Raw genomic sequence first — 14,610 nt, 5'->3', positions numbered from 1 at the left:
TGGAATGGGGGTAGGTGGCAAGGAAGAAGTGGAGGTAGATGAGGCTAGAGTGGGGCAAGTCACAGACACTTGGAGAGAGTCTTCTATTCTGAAGATTTTGAACTTTGTGGAATAGGAAGATAAAATACATGGATTATTCCTAGGCATGAAAAATGATATAATCATATATAAGTTTCAGAAATGTATCAAGGTGTGGAGGACAAAGCTGGACAGGAAGAAGCAGGAAGACAAGTTATGAGGCTATGGAGGTAGTCTGTGCAAGATATACTAAGGACCTGATATAAGGAAGTGACAGTGGGCTAGGAAAGGGAATGAATATTTGAAAGATATTGCTGAGGTGTAATTTTTAAAATTTTAACAAATTGGTTGTAAATAGGGAAATGGTGGGATAAGAGTTAAATCCAACCATCCTGAAGTAGTTTAATCATAAGTAGCTCTAGAAATTTTAGGCAAATTTAAATAACACAAAAACCCAATAGAATTTAATTTGTTCCTATCTGTATGTCGTAAAGTGATGCTCAAAACTTCCATAACTAGCACATCAAATCTCTTGGTAATCAAATACAAGTTTTGCAAGGGTGATCTTGAATTAAGAATATATATCATACTTACCAAGGTTGAATCAGAAAGACATAGAAATATGAATCAGATCTAGAACTAGTAATGAGATTGAACTATTAATCAACTGTCAAACAAAGAAAGCCCAGGACCAAAAGGGTTTCACTGGGGAATTCTGCTAAACATTTAAAGAAGAATTAATACTGATTATCCTCAGACTCTTCCAGAAAATTAAAGAGTTCCAGACTCATTCTATAAGGCCAGCATTAACCTTATACCAAACCCAGACAAAAACACTTCAAAAAAACTATAGACTAATATCTCTGATGAATATTGACAGAGAATCCTCAACAAAGTGCTACCAAACAGAATTCAACAGCATATTAAAAAGATTCTACACAAGGACTGTGTGAGATTTATTTCTGGAATGCAAGGATGATTCAACACATGAAAATCAATCAATGTAATATATCACATTAACAAATCAATCTATGTAGTAAGTATATCACATTAACAAAATGAAGGGAAAAAACTTGGTCATCTCAATTGATATAAAAAAGAACCTGACAAAATTCAACAACCTTGAATAATACAATAAAATAACTCAATAAACTAAGGATAGATGGAAACTACCCTAACATAATAAAAGCCATATATGAAAAATTCACAGCTCACATCATACTCAATGGTGAAAGACTGAAAGCTTTTCCTCTAATATCAGAAACAAGACAATGATGCCCACTTTTGCCATTTCTATTCAACACAGTCCTGGAAGCTCAAGCCAGCACTATTAGGCAAGAAAAATCAGTAAAAGGCTACACACTGAAGGAAAGAGGTAAAATTATCTCTGTCTGCAGACATAATCTTAAGTGTAGAACACTTTAAAGATTTCACCAATTTTTTTTTTTAAATTACTCAAACTAACAAATTCAGCAAAGTTGCAGGATACAAACTCAACACATAAAAATCAGGTGTATTTCTATACACTAACAATGAACAATCAAAAAAAATAATAAGAAGAAGCCAATCCCATTTACAATAGCATCAAAAAGAATAAAATAGTTAGGAGTAACTTAACCAAGGTGGTCAAAAAATTGTATACTGAAATCTACAAAACAATGTTTAAGGAAATAAAAGAAGACACAAATAAATGTAAATACATTTTTGTTTATTAGTTAAAAGACTTAATATTGTTAAAATGTCAATACTACCCAAGCAATCTACACATTTACACAATTCCTATCAAAATATCAGTGGCATTTTTTGCAGAAATAGAAATATTCATCTTCAGATTCATATGAAATCACAGGGGACCCTGAATAGCCAAAACAATCTTCAAAAAAAAGAAAAAAGATGGAGATTTTACATTTCCTGATTTCAAAACTTATTAAAATGCTGTATTAATCAAAACTATGTGGTGCTGGCATAAAGACATGCATATAGACCAATGGAATAGAATAAGAGAGCTCAGAAATTAGCTCTCATACACAGGGTCAAACGATTTTTGGAAAGAGTGTCAAAACTGTTCAATGGGGAAACAGTGTCTCCTCAACAAATGATGCTGGGAAAATTGGACATCCATATGCAAAAGAATGAATTTGGACCTCTATCTTATACCACATAAAAAAAATCAAGTCAAAATGGATCAAAGATCTAAACTGAAGACCTGAAACTATAAAACGCTTACCAGAAAATATAGAGGAAAAGTTTTACGACATTGAATTTGGGAAAGATTTCCTGGACATGACACCAAAAACACAGGCAACAAAAGTAAAAGTAGACAAATTGAAATATATCAAAATTTTAAAACTTCCATGCATCAGAGGACAAAAGCAACAGAGTAAAAAGGCAAACTATGGAAGTAAAGAGAATATTTGTAAATACATCTGATAAGGAATTAATATCCAGAATATATTAAGAACTCCTACAACTCAACAACAAAACAATAAATAGCCTGATTTTAAAATGGAAAAAAAAATCTGAACAGACATTTCTCAAAAGTGATATATAAACGGATATAAATGGCCAAGAAGCATATGAAAAGATATTCAACTTTGTTAATCATTAGGGAAATGCAAATCAAAACCAACAATGAGATATCACTCACACCCATTAAAATGAAGAAAAAAGAAGGAAGGAAGAAAGGAAGGAAGGAAGGAAGGAGAGAGAGAGAAAGGAAGGAAGGTAGGCAGGAAGGAAGGAGAGAGAGAAAGAATGAAGAAAAAGAAAGAAAAGAAAGAAAGAAGGAAAGAAAAGAAAGAAAAGAGTTAATAAAGATAAGGAGAAATTGGATCTGTAGTGCGTTGTTGGGAATGTAAAATGGTTCCTTTTACACTGTGTGGAAAACAGTGTGGCAGTTTCTATACGATCCAACAATTCCACTGTTGCATATATATGCAAAAGAATTGAAGGCAAGATTTCAAAGAGATAGTTACACACTCATATTCATAGCAGCACTATTCACAATAGCCAAGAGGTAAAACCAACCCAAGTGTCCATTAATGGATGAACAGATAAGCAAAATGCGATCTATTCATACAATGCAATATTAACTAGCCTTCAAAAGGAAGAAAACTCTGACACATTCTACAAGTTGTATGATTTTTGAAAACATTATGCTAAGTGAAATAAGCCAGTCACAAAAAGACAAATACTGTATGATACCACATATAAGAGATATCTAGAATTGTCAAATTCTTAGAAATGGAAAGTAGAATGGTGGTTGCCAGGCACCAGAGGAAGGTGAAACCAACAGTTGTTATTTAATGGGTACAGAGTTTCTGTTTTGCAAATGAAAAAGTTCTGGAGATTGGTTGTACAGCAATGTGCATATACTTATTACTCCTGAATTATACAATTAGAAATTGTTAAGATGGTAAATTTTACATGTATTCTTAACTACAATAGAATTTTTGAAAAAGGAATACTAGTGGTGGAAAACCTCTGAAAGAAGGGTAAAAAACTATGTTATGGGAAATAATGAAAATAAATTTATGCTGAGGCCACAAATTATTGAAATTCATCTCTGACTTTAAGTCTCAGACCATGAGCAAGGAAAATAAATTATCCTAAGAAGATGGGCCCAACTGACTAAGAGCCAGGTAGAAGCAATTGCAAACCAAGGAAAGAAATAATTTCTTGATGGAGTCATCTACACTGTGATGCCGATCCCTGCACCAGATTTCGCTGGAGCTTGCCCTCCCCTGTTCATTAATCAAAGGTAATGCAGAATTACAGGATGGAATTACTTGCCAGTTTTCCATTTTCTGTCCCGGAGATGATGCTGATTGGAGTGAGAAAAGTTTTCTGAGGACAAATGCTCATGCTCTTAGGACCAGAGTTTGCCTGTAGCAAAAACAGAATGCTTAGAGGTGTGCTTTCATTATTATTATTCTCAGAGGCTCTGGTGAGCCCAGTGCAATCAGCAATACTCATCCAGGCCAACTCACCATTAGGGAGCCTCACATGGAAACATTTACATTTCCCACTTTGTTTCAAGCGAGTCAGGTCTTTAACTGGATTGTGGTAATTGAACCTTCCTGTTACAACACTGCTTTAGCTGCCCAAAGGACTCAAAAGCAGCTCTCGTTGCATTTATTTGAACTTTTATTTGATTCATACTTTATACCTCTGGTTCTCAATCTTCGGTCGTACACCGGACTCTCTAAAAGGAAAAAGAAATTCTTACAGAGTCTCATAGATTCATTTAAATTCTTTTAATGATAATTTTAATCAAGTATGTTTTACAAAAATAAGCCTAAAAGTCACAATCCTAATTATACAATAATAAAAACCAAATAACATTCAAATACAATGTGAGTATATAACCCAAACACTTGAAATCCTGATATTAATGTTGTATGATAGATAGTGTTGTTTTACCTTGAATTGTATCACCACCTTCACCTGTTTGCCCCAGAGCAGGTTCTTTTTAGATAGGTGCTGTGAGAACCCTCAGTTGTCCTGTCATATTTCTATGCAGCCATTACAGTGGAGCCTCTGCTCACACAGGCTGTCATGATGTCATTTGGCCTTTCTTAGCACAAAGGCAACATTTACATAATAATTCCATTCCTATCCTTTACTCATTAGCCCGCAGTCACAAAACAGTGCTGTTTGGTGATCAGCGCAAATGTGGCCCCTGAAATCACAGAGCAATTTTTTTGGAAGGAATAGTCTAAGTGATACAGAATACATCTCTACTCTATTAATTTTAAAATGACCATATAAATTAAAACAAAACTTTTAATTTTGAAGAGAAATAGCAGAGGTTCTTGGGATTGGTTGAGGAACACTACTCTATACCACGCTGCCCTTACTATCTATTTAATACTTAAATACAACATTTCATTGCTTTCTATTTGTCTCTGCCAGTTAGAGTGTCAGCTCCTTGAGAGCAAGAAGCCTTACAGTTCTATTGCTTCCCCGACAGTACCCAATAACGCTCTGCCCAGGATAGTAAATTATGAGTAATCAATTGATTGCTTGCTTCAGAGGTTGCTGAATTGAATGACTGATTAAGGCTTCCTGAGTGTTAATACTTCGGAGTCTGTACCAGTCAGTTCATTGGTTTAGAGAGGATATTATTATTGCAGATTACAGAAAATGAGTTCAGGCCAAATATGGGCCGTTTTGAGACATGAAGGGAGGTTCTGTCGGCTCACCACAAGTAGTGCTCCATTTGCTGCCATCTGTATTCAGATCATAACCCCTGAGCACCCACACCTCCTGCTGGAGCCCTGAGCTAGAGAATGGAGACTGGTCGGGTGTGGTGGTGCACGTCTATAATCCCAGTTTCTGGGGAGGCTGAGGCATGAGAATCACTGGAACCTGGGAGGCAGAGGTTGCAGTGAGCCGAGATGGCGCCATTGCACTTCAGCCTGGGAGACAGAGTGAGACTCCGTCTCAAAATAAATAAATTAAATTTTAAAAATTAAAATAAAACAAAGCAAGTACAGGAAAACCTAAACCAAACGTGTCATAGTCAACAATCTGTCTCAGAAGGACTTAGTCGTGGAAAGGATGCTGATGAGAATTTGGAGCCCTAGCTGCTCTATCTTTATCACCAAGAAGTTGTGTGGCTTCAAGCAGGTCATCTAACTTTTCTAATATTTAGTTCTTTTATTTTTAAAATGAAAGTTGAAAGAGAGGTTCTCCAAGATTCGTCCTTGCTCCAAGAATCTAATAAATATGAATGAGGCGGGAACTGGAGACTTGAGGCCGACTCTACCTTATCATGTACTTTGCTGCCTTAAACATCCTGAAAGAGGCCCTTACAACTCATCTGCTCCATTTTTTTCTCCTGAGAAACAAACAAAAGTCTCTCTCTCTTTCTCTGTGTTATCCCTCCTTCTCTTATTCCTCCCTTTTCTCTCCAGGTTGTGACTACCATAAAGGAAGAAAGGCAATGGTATCAGGAGCACTTTCACAGGGAGTAACGGCAGGACTTCTTAAAGATACCATTGTGTTCCCTTGCTCTCAGGAATAAATATGGATCCTTCTGATGTTTTTCCATCACAGAAAGTAAATTCACGGGTGTGCTTGCCAATCTGAACATTGAACTCCTTCCAAATGATCGCTTCATCAAAGCTAATGGATGACTGTGGTCTGATAGTCAAGAGCTCACTGATGTATTTCCTGCTCCATTACTGAATAAACATTAAATAACAATAGCAGAAAAGATACTATTAAAATCACTCTGTCTCAGTTCGTTGAGAGGGAAGAAAGTAGGAAGGAAGAGGAGGGAAGACATTATGCAGAAAGTTGTAACTCACGTAAAAGGAGACGTGTTTGTTCCCCATAGCACTGGAGCTGCCAAAATGACTTTGCATTTTGCTTTGTATCTACGAATGCTGACTGAGTTTTGAATGCTACTCTGACATTTGCTGATGTGGAAGCCTCTGACCTCTTGTAGGAACATGTAATCACATGGAACACAGTGGCTTCCCTGTGCTGCTCAAATCATTATTACTTTTTTTAAAAGGATATGGAGAGATTTAAGAGCGTTAAGAGACAAGTAATGAAGATTACTGAAAAAAATTAAAATGGGGAAAAGGAAAGGAATGAGAGATGTTTTTTGAGTTTGAAAAGGAAAAAGCTAATGGCTGACTTAATTACCATTTTATGGGAATGTCAGTAGATTTGTTATGGGACAAAGCAAAAGAAAATAAACTTTCTGTATCCTCCAATAAATTTTTTAATTCAGAATTTCTTTTGATTCCAGAAACTCTAATTTGTTCTTCAAGCAAACATCTTCTCTTGATCCCCAATTACATTTTTATTAACATTGTGTTCAGTTCTTCCATTAGTTCTGCTTCCACAGAAGCATCTAATCTGATTGTTTCACCTGAGCTCCCCTTTTCTAATATCTCTTGCCTCCTAATATAGCTTGTGATGTTTCTTTGCCTACATGGGCCAAGCAGCCTGTGATTTCCTAAGCACCAGTGCAGTCAGACTGTTGGGCTTCCCAGGCAGATGTGGATAGTCAAGAAGTGAAGGTAAGGAAGGTGTCTTTCCTTTCTTCAGTGGGTCTGCAGCAACAAGTCTGGTCAGGAGGGGAGACCTCCAAATATCCCTCTGCTGCTAAGAGTTCCTGCCAGATTAAGCACAGACAAGCAGCCTCTCAGTTGGCAAAGCTCTTCAGCCCCTGCTCTGAAAAGGTCCATTAGCTCAGCTAGCTGATTGCTCAAGGCACCCACGCAGATGGCGGCGTTTGTCTCAGGGCCTTGACTAAAAGGCATGCCTCCTTTGCAGCTTTCAGTACTAGGATCATCGTTTCTGGTGTGGCTATCTGGACTGTTCACCAAGTTCCTAGTCTGGGTATCATCTTATATTAACTGTCCACCAAGTTCCAAAGTTTGGCCACAGTTATTTCAGTCGTCCACTGGCTCATGCAAAAAGTAGAAAAATTGGGGGGCCTAAAATCTGTGCTCAACTTATGAGGTCCCCAAATCATTCAGGGCATTACTTGAAACTAACAGCAGAAAAAAATCATAATTGGTTTTGAGGAATTCTTGGAACCTCTAGTGAATTCACTGGTTTCTCTCTCATTCTCCATTCCACCCACAATTTTACTGACCCATTTTTATTTCCTGGTACTTGTCTTCTGCTACACACCTGTCTACCTGTCTATTCAACTAACCATTTTTACATGTCAAAAAAATCTACAAATTCATTTCCTCCTTCCTACCTGCCTTTTTTTTTTTGTACATGCATATCCATTAAGCTGGATAGGAATGCTTACATGAGTCAAAATGTGAGTGAATGTCTCAACAGAAGCATGTCATAAATACTGATGTCTGAACTTTATCCCAGAACAAATTATTTAGAATCTCTTGGAATGGGGCCCAGGCATCAACGTTTTGATAAAAACATTCCGGATAATTCTAACATATAGCCAGGTCTGAAAACCTTTGACATGAAAGCTTGTTGGTTTCTTCTGGCCCCAACACTCTGGGTACCAGTCACGAAGTGTTAGGAACCTGATAAAATAGCACTGGGCCTGGCTTGGTGGCTCATGCCTGCAATCCCAGCACTTTGGGAGGCCAAGACAGGTGGATCACTTGAGGTCAGGAGTTTGAGATCAGCCTGGCCAACATGTTGAAACCTCACCTCTACAAAAAAATCCAAAAATTAGTCGAGCATGGTGGTGTGTGCCTCTAGTCCTAGCTACTGGGGAGACTGAGACGGGAGAATCACTTGAACCCAGGAGGCGGAGGTTGCAGTGAGCCGTGATCATGTCACTGCACTCTAGCTGGGTGATAGAGTGACACTCCATCTCAAAAAAGTAAAAATAAATAAAAAATAGAACAATAGAACAAATATTAAAGTAGCATGGTTCCCCAAGGCCCTTGCAATATAAATAATGGGTGTTAAAGTAGTTTCCAGAGGGGAGAGATTTCTGTGCAGTGGGTTGGGTCATTTGTAAAAGTTTTGTGGTATTAGTGGGATTCATAGAAAGTTTTAAATTATAGATATATTTCTATTCCATGAGGATTTCTATCTAGAAATTTTACACAAACAATAATAATTATAACTAACACTTATGTCATAAATACTATGTGCCAATTATTAATATATTACTTATATTCACTCACTCTAAACTCATAATAACCCTGTAAAGTAGATATCATTTTTATTACCATTTTACACATGAAGGAACTAAGCAGAGAAGTGGTAAGACTTTCCTAAGATCATAAAGGTAGTACATTGCAAAGTCAGAATTTTGAACTTTAGGCGTCTGGCTCCAGGATCTGTGCCTTAAAAACTCTAGAATAGTAGTATGTCTCTAGGTCAGAATTCCAGTGTGGAACCACTTCATTCATCTATGATTCCTTACACTGATCTAAACATTTTCTCTTTTCCATCTCTATCTATGACTTCTACTCTTGCTTTTGAAGACAAATCTGTTTCTTATAATGAAGGACCCTTATATATCTGGGATTTTAGAATGTTAGGGCTAGAAAGGGCTTCATAAATCAACCAGCATTGCCTCTGCATTTATAGGAGTGTTTCCAATTTACTAGGTCTCCTTATGATTGTGTCTAGTCTGCTGTGACACACGTTGCATTCTCTGGAATAAGATGCTGAATTTGAGCCTGGTGTATACAGTTTATTGAGGATTCAAATCTATGGCAGGATAGAGAAAGAAGCAAGATTTGGCAGACAGTCAGACTGAAATAGAGTCCTAACAAACTCTGGCCAATCCAGTAGAGACATCTGAGTGAGTATTTCCTAGCAGAATTGTCCTGCACAGGGAAGAAACAGTCAGGGTCTTTATATCCTCTCATTGCTCAGAAACAGGATATTAACTTTTCCAGTGACCTTGAGAAAGGCAACTTGTGTCTTCTAAAGAAGATCCTGAAGGAACTGACAGCCTGTCAGTTGACCATACTCCTCGGAGTTCAATAGATTTAAAGCAATAGTCCACAGGGAAACAAATATAAAAGTTAAGAGATGTTACTGATAGAATGAGGTCTGTAATAAGAGCAATCAGAGTTACATAAGTGTAACAGAAGGAAAGGGAGAGAGTCATAATGGAAAAGATAATGGCAGAGGACTTCCAAAATTGATGAAATATACCAATCCTCAGATTAAGGAAATGCAATGAATCTCAAGTTTTAGAGGTTAATGAACACATCATTGAGTCCATTATTAGACAAAGAAAAGATTATAAGGAAGCCAGAGAAAATGCCAGATTAACTTCGGATAATTAAGAACTAGTAAAACTGCCTTTTCAACAGCAAAATTGAAACCCTGAAGACAGTGCAATCAAAGCATTGAGTGAGAATACCTGTCAACTTACAGTTGTATACCCAGCAAAACTATCTTTTAAGAACTAGGAAGAATAAAAGACAATTATAGACAAATTAAGGCTTAGAACAAGACCCTCACTTAGCCCTTTTCCTGTATAACACTTGGCAGGTATTTTAAAAATTCTTCTGCTGCCTCCTGATCTATAAGTAGCTTATTTGCCTGCAAGTTTAACATTTTTTCCTGCCTTATCACTTTTGAAATCTGTGAGGCAGTCAGCCAGCTGAGACTTTGACATTTTCCTGACCCTGGGTGATGCACCTGTACATTTTGTTTTGGCCTTCAGTGTCACAACAATATTGTCCATTACGATTTTTTAAAAAATCAGTCTTCATCTCATGAATCCACAAATACAGCCACTTTTAAAATTTTTCTGTAACTTCATCACTCACTATAGATGTTATTTTAACACTTTCCAGAGTGACCTCACGAACAGATTGGCATTTCCTATACCTTTGTCTGGATGTATCATACTCTTGATTCATTAGCATTGAACTCATGGCCAGCAGCACTCTAACTCATGCCTGAGGGAAGCTTCTCTAACACACTATTTTCTCCATAAGGTACATTGTAGCCATTTTGCACTTAGAAACACTAGACAACACTTCAGCACTATGCCTGGGAACCATTCGAAATAACAAAATCACCAACAAAAGGCACAAAATTGGGAAAAATGTGGCAACTAAATAAACTATGAAAAGGATACTTGCTTACAGTTATAAAGAGCTAAAACAAGAAGCCAAGGCATCACCTTGTTCAACCTCAGCTGAGAACATGTGTGTCAGGCAACTCAATTTTTTTGCCACTCTGTTCATGCCCATGAGTTTCAATGATGGCACTGCCAGTATTGATTTTAGGGTTATAAGTAAGTTTTAATGACTACATGAGATCACAAATAAGGTATCTGTGAATAATGAGGGTCAACTGTACAACTAAAATATTGCACAGAAATTGCACGAAACTGGGAGAGTTGCTCAGTATTAAAGCATTCTAAGACTCTTAAGCTATTCAGGGGAGGAGATGTACTGATTAATTTTAGATGTTTAAGTAAAATATGCATTAAAATGATAAAAATCATGTGTTTCCAAAGAATAAAAAGAGTGGGTTTTACTTTAAATAAAAATGACAACCACCAGATGTCATTTTATGCCCATCAAACTGGCAAGAATTAAAATCCAGCAACAAACGTTGGTGTGCGTTTTAGGAAATAGGAACATATATTGCTGGTGGAAGTGTAAATTGATACAACCATTTTGATAAGAGTTTGTCAGTACCTAAGAAATGTCATCATATGCATTTTAAAATGTGGTACCCAGAACAGGATGAAATACCACATATGGGAATCGATTAATTCAAGGTGGGGTCACATTCTTGCTTCCAATGACTTGAGACAGATTCTAAGTTTGCGGTCACTTGAGGACAGTCACATTCCAACATGTCAACACAAACTTCCAGATACATTGCCAAGCCAGAGCTTCCTCAATCTTTTATTGGGAAGGTAAGGTTTTGGACCTAAATATAGAGATTCTCCACACTCTGAGTCTATCTTTTTACCCCCAGATTTGGCTGCATAGCTGCTGTAATCAGGCATCCAGGAAAGGATAAGGGAATGTGAGATGTGCCAGGGAGTCCTGCTTGGAGGGCTCTTTTTGCCATGTTATCATCTCTCCCTTTTACTCCAGGATATGTTCAGCTTCTCATTCACTTTTGATCCTAGCTTGAAAATTGTATTTTAAAACTTTAACAAAAATTTTAGCTCTTAATTGTTAGTAACATTTGCTCTTTTAGACATGCAGAGCTACTTTACTCTCATTTATGCAAAAACTCAGGCACCTCTGGAGCCATGAAAACAGCATCCAAGACAACTGCTGGCTCAGTAATGTCCAAGGGAGATGGGGTTTGAGCAGGGGAGACTCAATCACTGCTTGTCCTTGGTGTTCCTCACTGATTACATCAACTAGGCAATGGTAAAAGCAAGTGTTGAATCATCTTGAAAATTCTTGGAGGTTCTTTAATGGAGGCAATCAAAATGAACAGAGTTTAGGCCACTAGAGACAAAAGACAGCAAAAGTGAAGTATGGGACAAAGATAGGATTAAATAAATTGTATACTGAATGATTAGACTCACTCCACCTGGCTCTATTGCTCACTGTGATCCCAGAATACCTGCACCTTCCCCAGTTAGGACATGAAACATTCTCCTCTTGAAAAACTAAATGGCCCCAGGTACTCATATACTACCATTTGAGAACCCTAACAAAAGTTAACTTATCATCCTATCCCTTTACAGAGAGTTCAATCAGTTCGTTAATACTTTTTTTTTTTTTTTTTTGAGAACTTCGAGCCTTTTTATTGTGACCATCAGAAAGACATAAATTTTACATTGTGAACCAGAACAACATTTACACATACACATACAGGACTGAAATGAAAGTTACATGAGACAGTATTAACCTCTTTTAGATGCACTATGGTATTTCTATTTATTCTGTGTAATTCTAGGCCATCCCATCCCATCCCATTCCATCTCATTTCATTTTGTTTCTCTTTTTCAAATTGTTGTTCAAAACATACTGAATTGATTTCTCAACCTTTTGACCCTCAATTTGAAAAACACTAGGCTAAAAGAATAAAAAAATCCACTTACCCTGACACAAATTTAAGACAATTAGTCATTGTGCATCATTAATGTTATTTGATGCCTGTGAAAGGACAGCAATATCCATCTATTCAGATATTTGAGGAAGACTGATAATACAAAATAGAGACCAAAACAAACAAACAAATAGGGAAATAAAATTAGAACAAAGCAGGAATTGGCCAGGCGTGGTGGCTCACACCTGTAGTACCAGCACTTTGGGAGGCTGAGGCGGGCAGATCATGAGGTCAGGAGATTGAGACCATGCTGGCTAATACGGTGAAACCCCATCTCTACAAAAAATACAAAAAAATTAGCCACACATGGTGGTGGGCGCCTGCAGTCCCAGCTACTCGGGAGGCTGACACAGGAGAATGGTATTAACCTGGGAGACAGAGCTTGCAGTGAGCCGAGATCACGCCGCTGCACTCCAGCCTGGGTGACAGAGCGAGACTCTGTCTCAAACAACCAAAAAAAACCCAAAAAACAAAACAACAACAACAGCAACAAAAAGCAGGAATCAGAAAAATTTTAATACATTATAATTAATACACTTAGGTAAAAGACATTGCTTCTAAAATTCAGAACAGAGGGCTAGAAACAGGAAAAAACTGTAGAAAGAAAAAAGAGCTTTGAAATTAAAAACAAATGAAGAACAAAATTATAATCAAAAAACTGGAAGTTAAAGTAGAAGAAATTATAATCTAAAAAAGAAAAAGAATAGATAGAAAATCAGGAGAAAAATATAAGAAATATAAGGGCTCAATTCAGTAATTCTAAAAATCAGGAAAGGAAATTTATCAAAGAAATTATTCGAAAATGTTCCCAGAAGACACGAGTCTTCAGAATGAGAGATCCAATACAGCAAACGAAAAAGACCCTCCATAAGGTAGATCATCATTTTGTGACAACAGAAATAGAGAAAAAAAAAATCATAAGAAACAAGAATCAAAGTAGCATTGGACTTCTCCATGAGAGCATTGCAAGATAGAAAATTATAGGGCAATTCCTTCAAAATTCTGAAGGAAGATTTTTTCAGCCAAATATGCTAGACCCAGCCAAAGTATCAACTATGTAAGAATGAATAAGATATTATGAGCCTTGCAAGAATCAAGTAATTTACCACCAATGAAGCTTTTTGTAGACAGCTAATACAGAACATACTCCGACTAAACAAGGGAAGCAACCAAGAAAAGACAAGACATGTGTTCCAGGACACAGGGACTCCAACAGGGCAAATGGGAAAGGGTTTTCCCACTACCGTTGTGAAGGGGAATCCTAGAATAACAGCTGTAAAATCTGACTACAAAGCAAATGGATTAAACCAGGTGACTAGAGACTTCTTGGAGGAGTTTCTCAAAAAGAAAAAAAAAGAATGTTGATAGATTATCTAATTCATTTAACTATCAAGAACATATAATAATAAGCACTAAAACTCTTGACATAGCTGGTATATATTTACTATATTATTTATATAATATAATAAATACTTATATAAGATAAATGAGTTTTTAAAAATAATCATTTCTATATATTAAATATGAGCCATATACACACTAACCAAATGGAAAAATGAGGCAACTATTAATCCCAGGAAAGATGCAAATGTATACAAGGGAGGCAACCTAATTCTAATAAAATAATACATCACTCAGCAGAGAACAACATTTATGTCATTATATTAATGCAAACACACTATTGGGAAAATAGGACACAGAAATGTGTGTGTGTGGTCAACTTTTTATGTACCATGATAAGAAGCTAATAGTAAATGTCTAAAATTGATATATCAACTGTTAGCAACATAAACATGTTACTTAGAAATATAGAGATCAACGTGAAAAGAAATTGAAATTGGTTACTTCCAAGCAGTAGGAATTTGGATGGAAAAGAGATAAAACAATGTACCTCTGTTTTTCAATAAGAGCTTTTTAATTCTCTAATATTTTAAGCTATGTACAATATCACAATAATGTTTTTCATTTAGTTGTATTAGAGGAAAATTTTGTCATTGGTCCCAATGGCATTGTTTCTACCTCAGTATTTTCCGATTATTCCGTAAATGGCACTCTCTAATGCTGACTATCTCTACAGCATCTGTC

The sequence above is a fragment of the Papio anubis genome, chromosome 4 (assembly GCF_008728515.1).
Source record: "Papio anubis isolate 15944 chromosome 4, Panubis1.0, whole genome shotgun sequence".
Lineage (NCBI taxonomy): Eukaryota > Metazoa > Chordata > Mammalia > Primates > Cercopithecidae > Papio > Papio anubis.
This window is presented reverse-complemented; position numbering follows the sequence as displayed.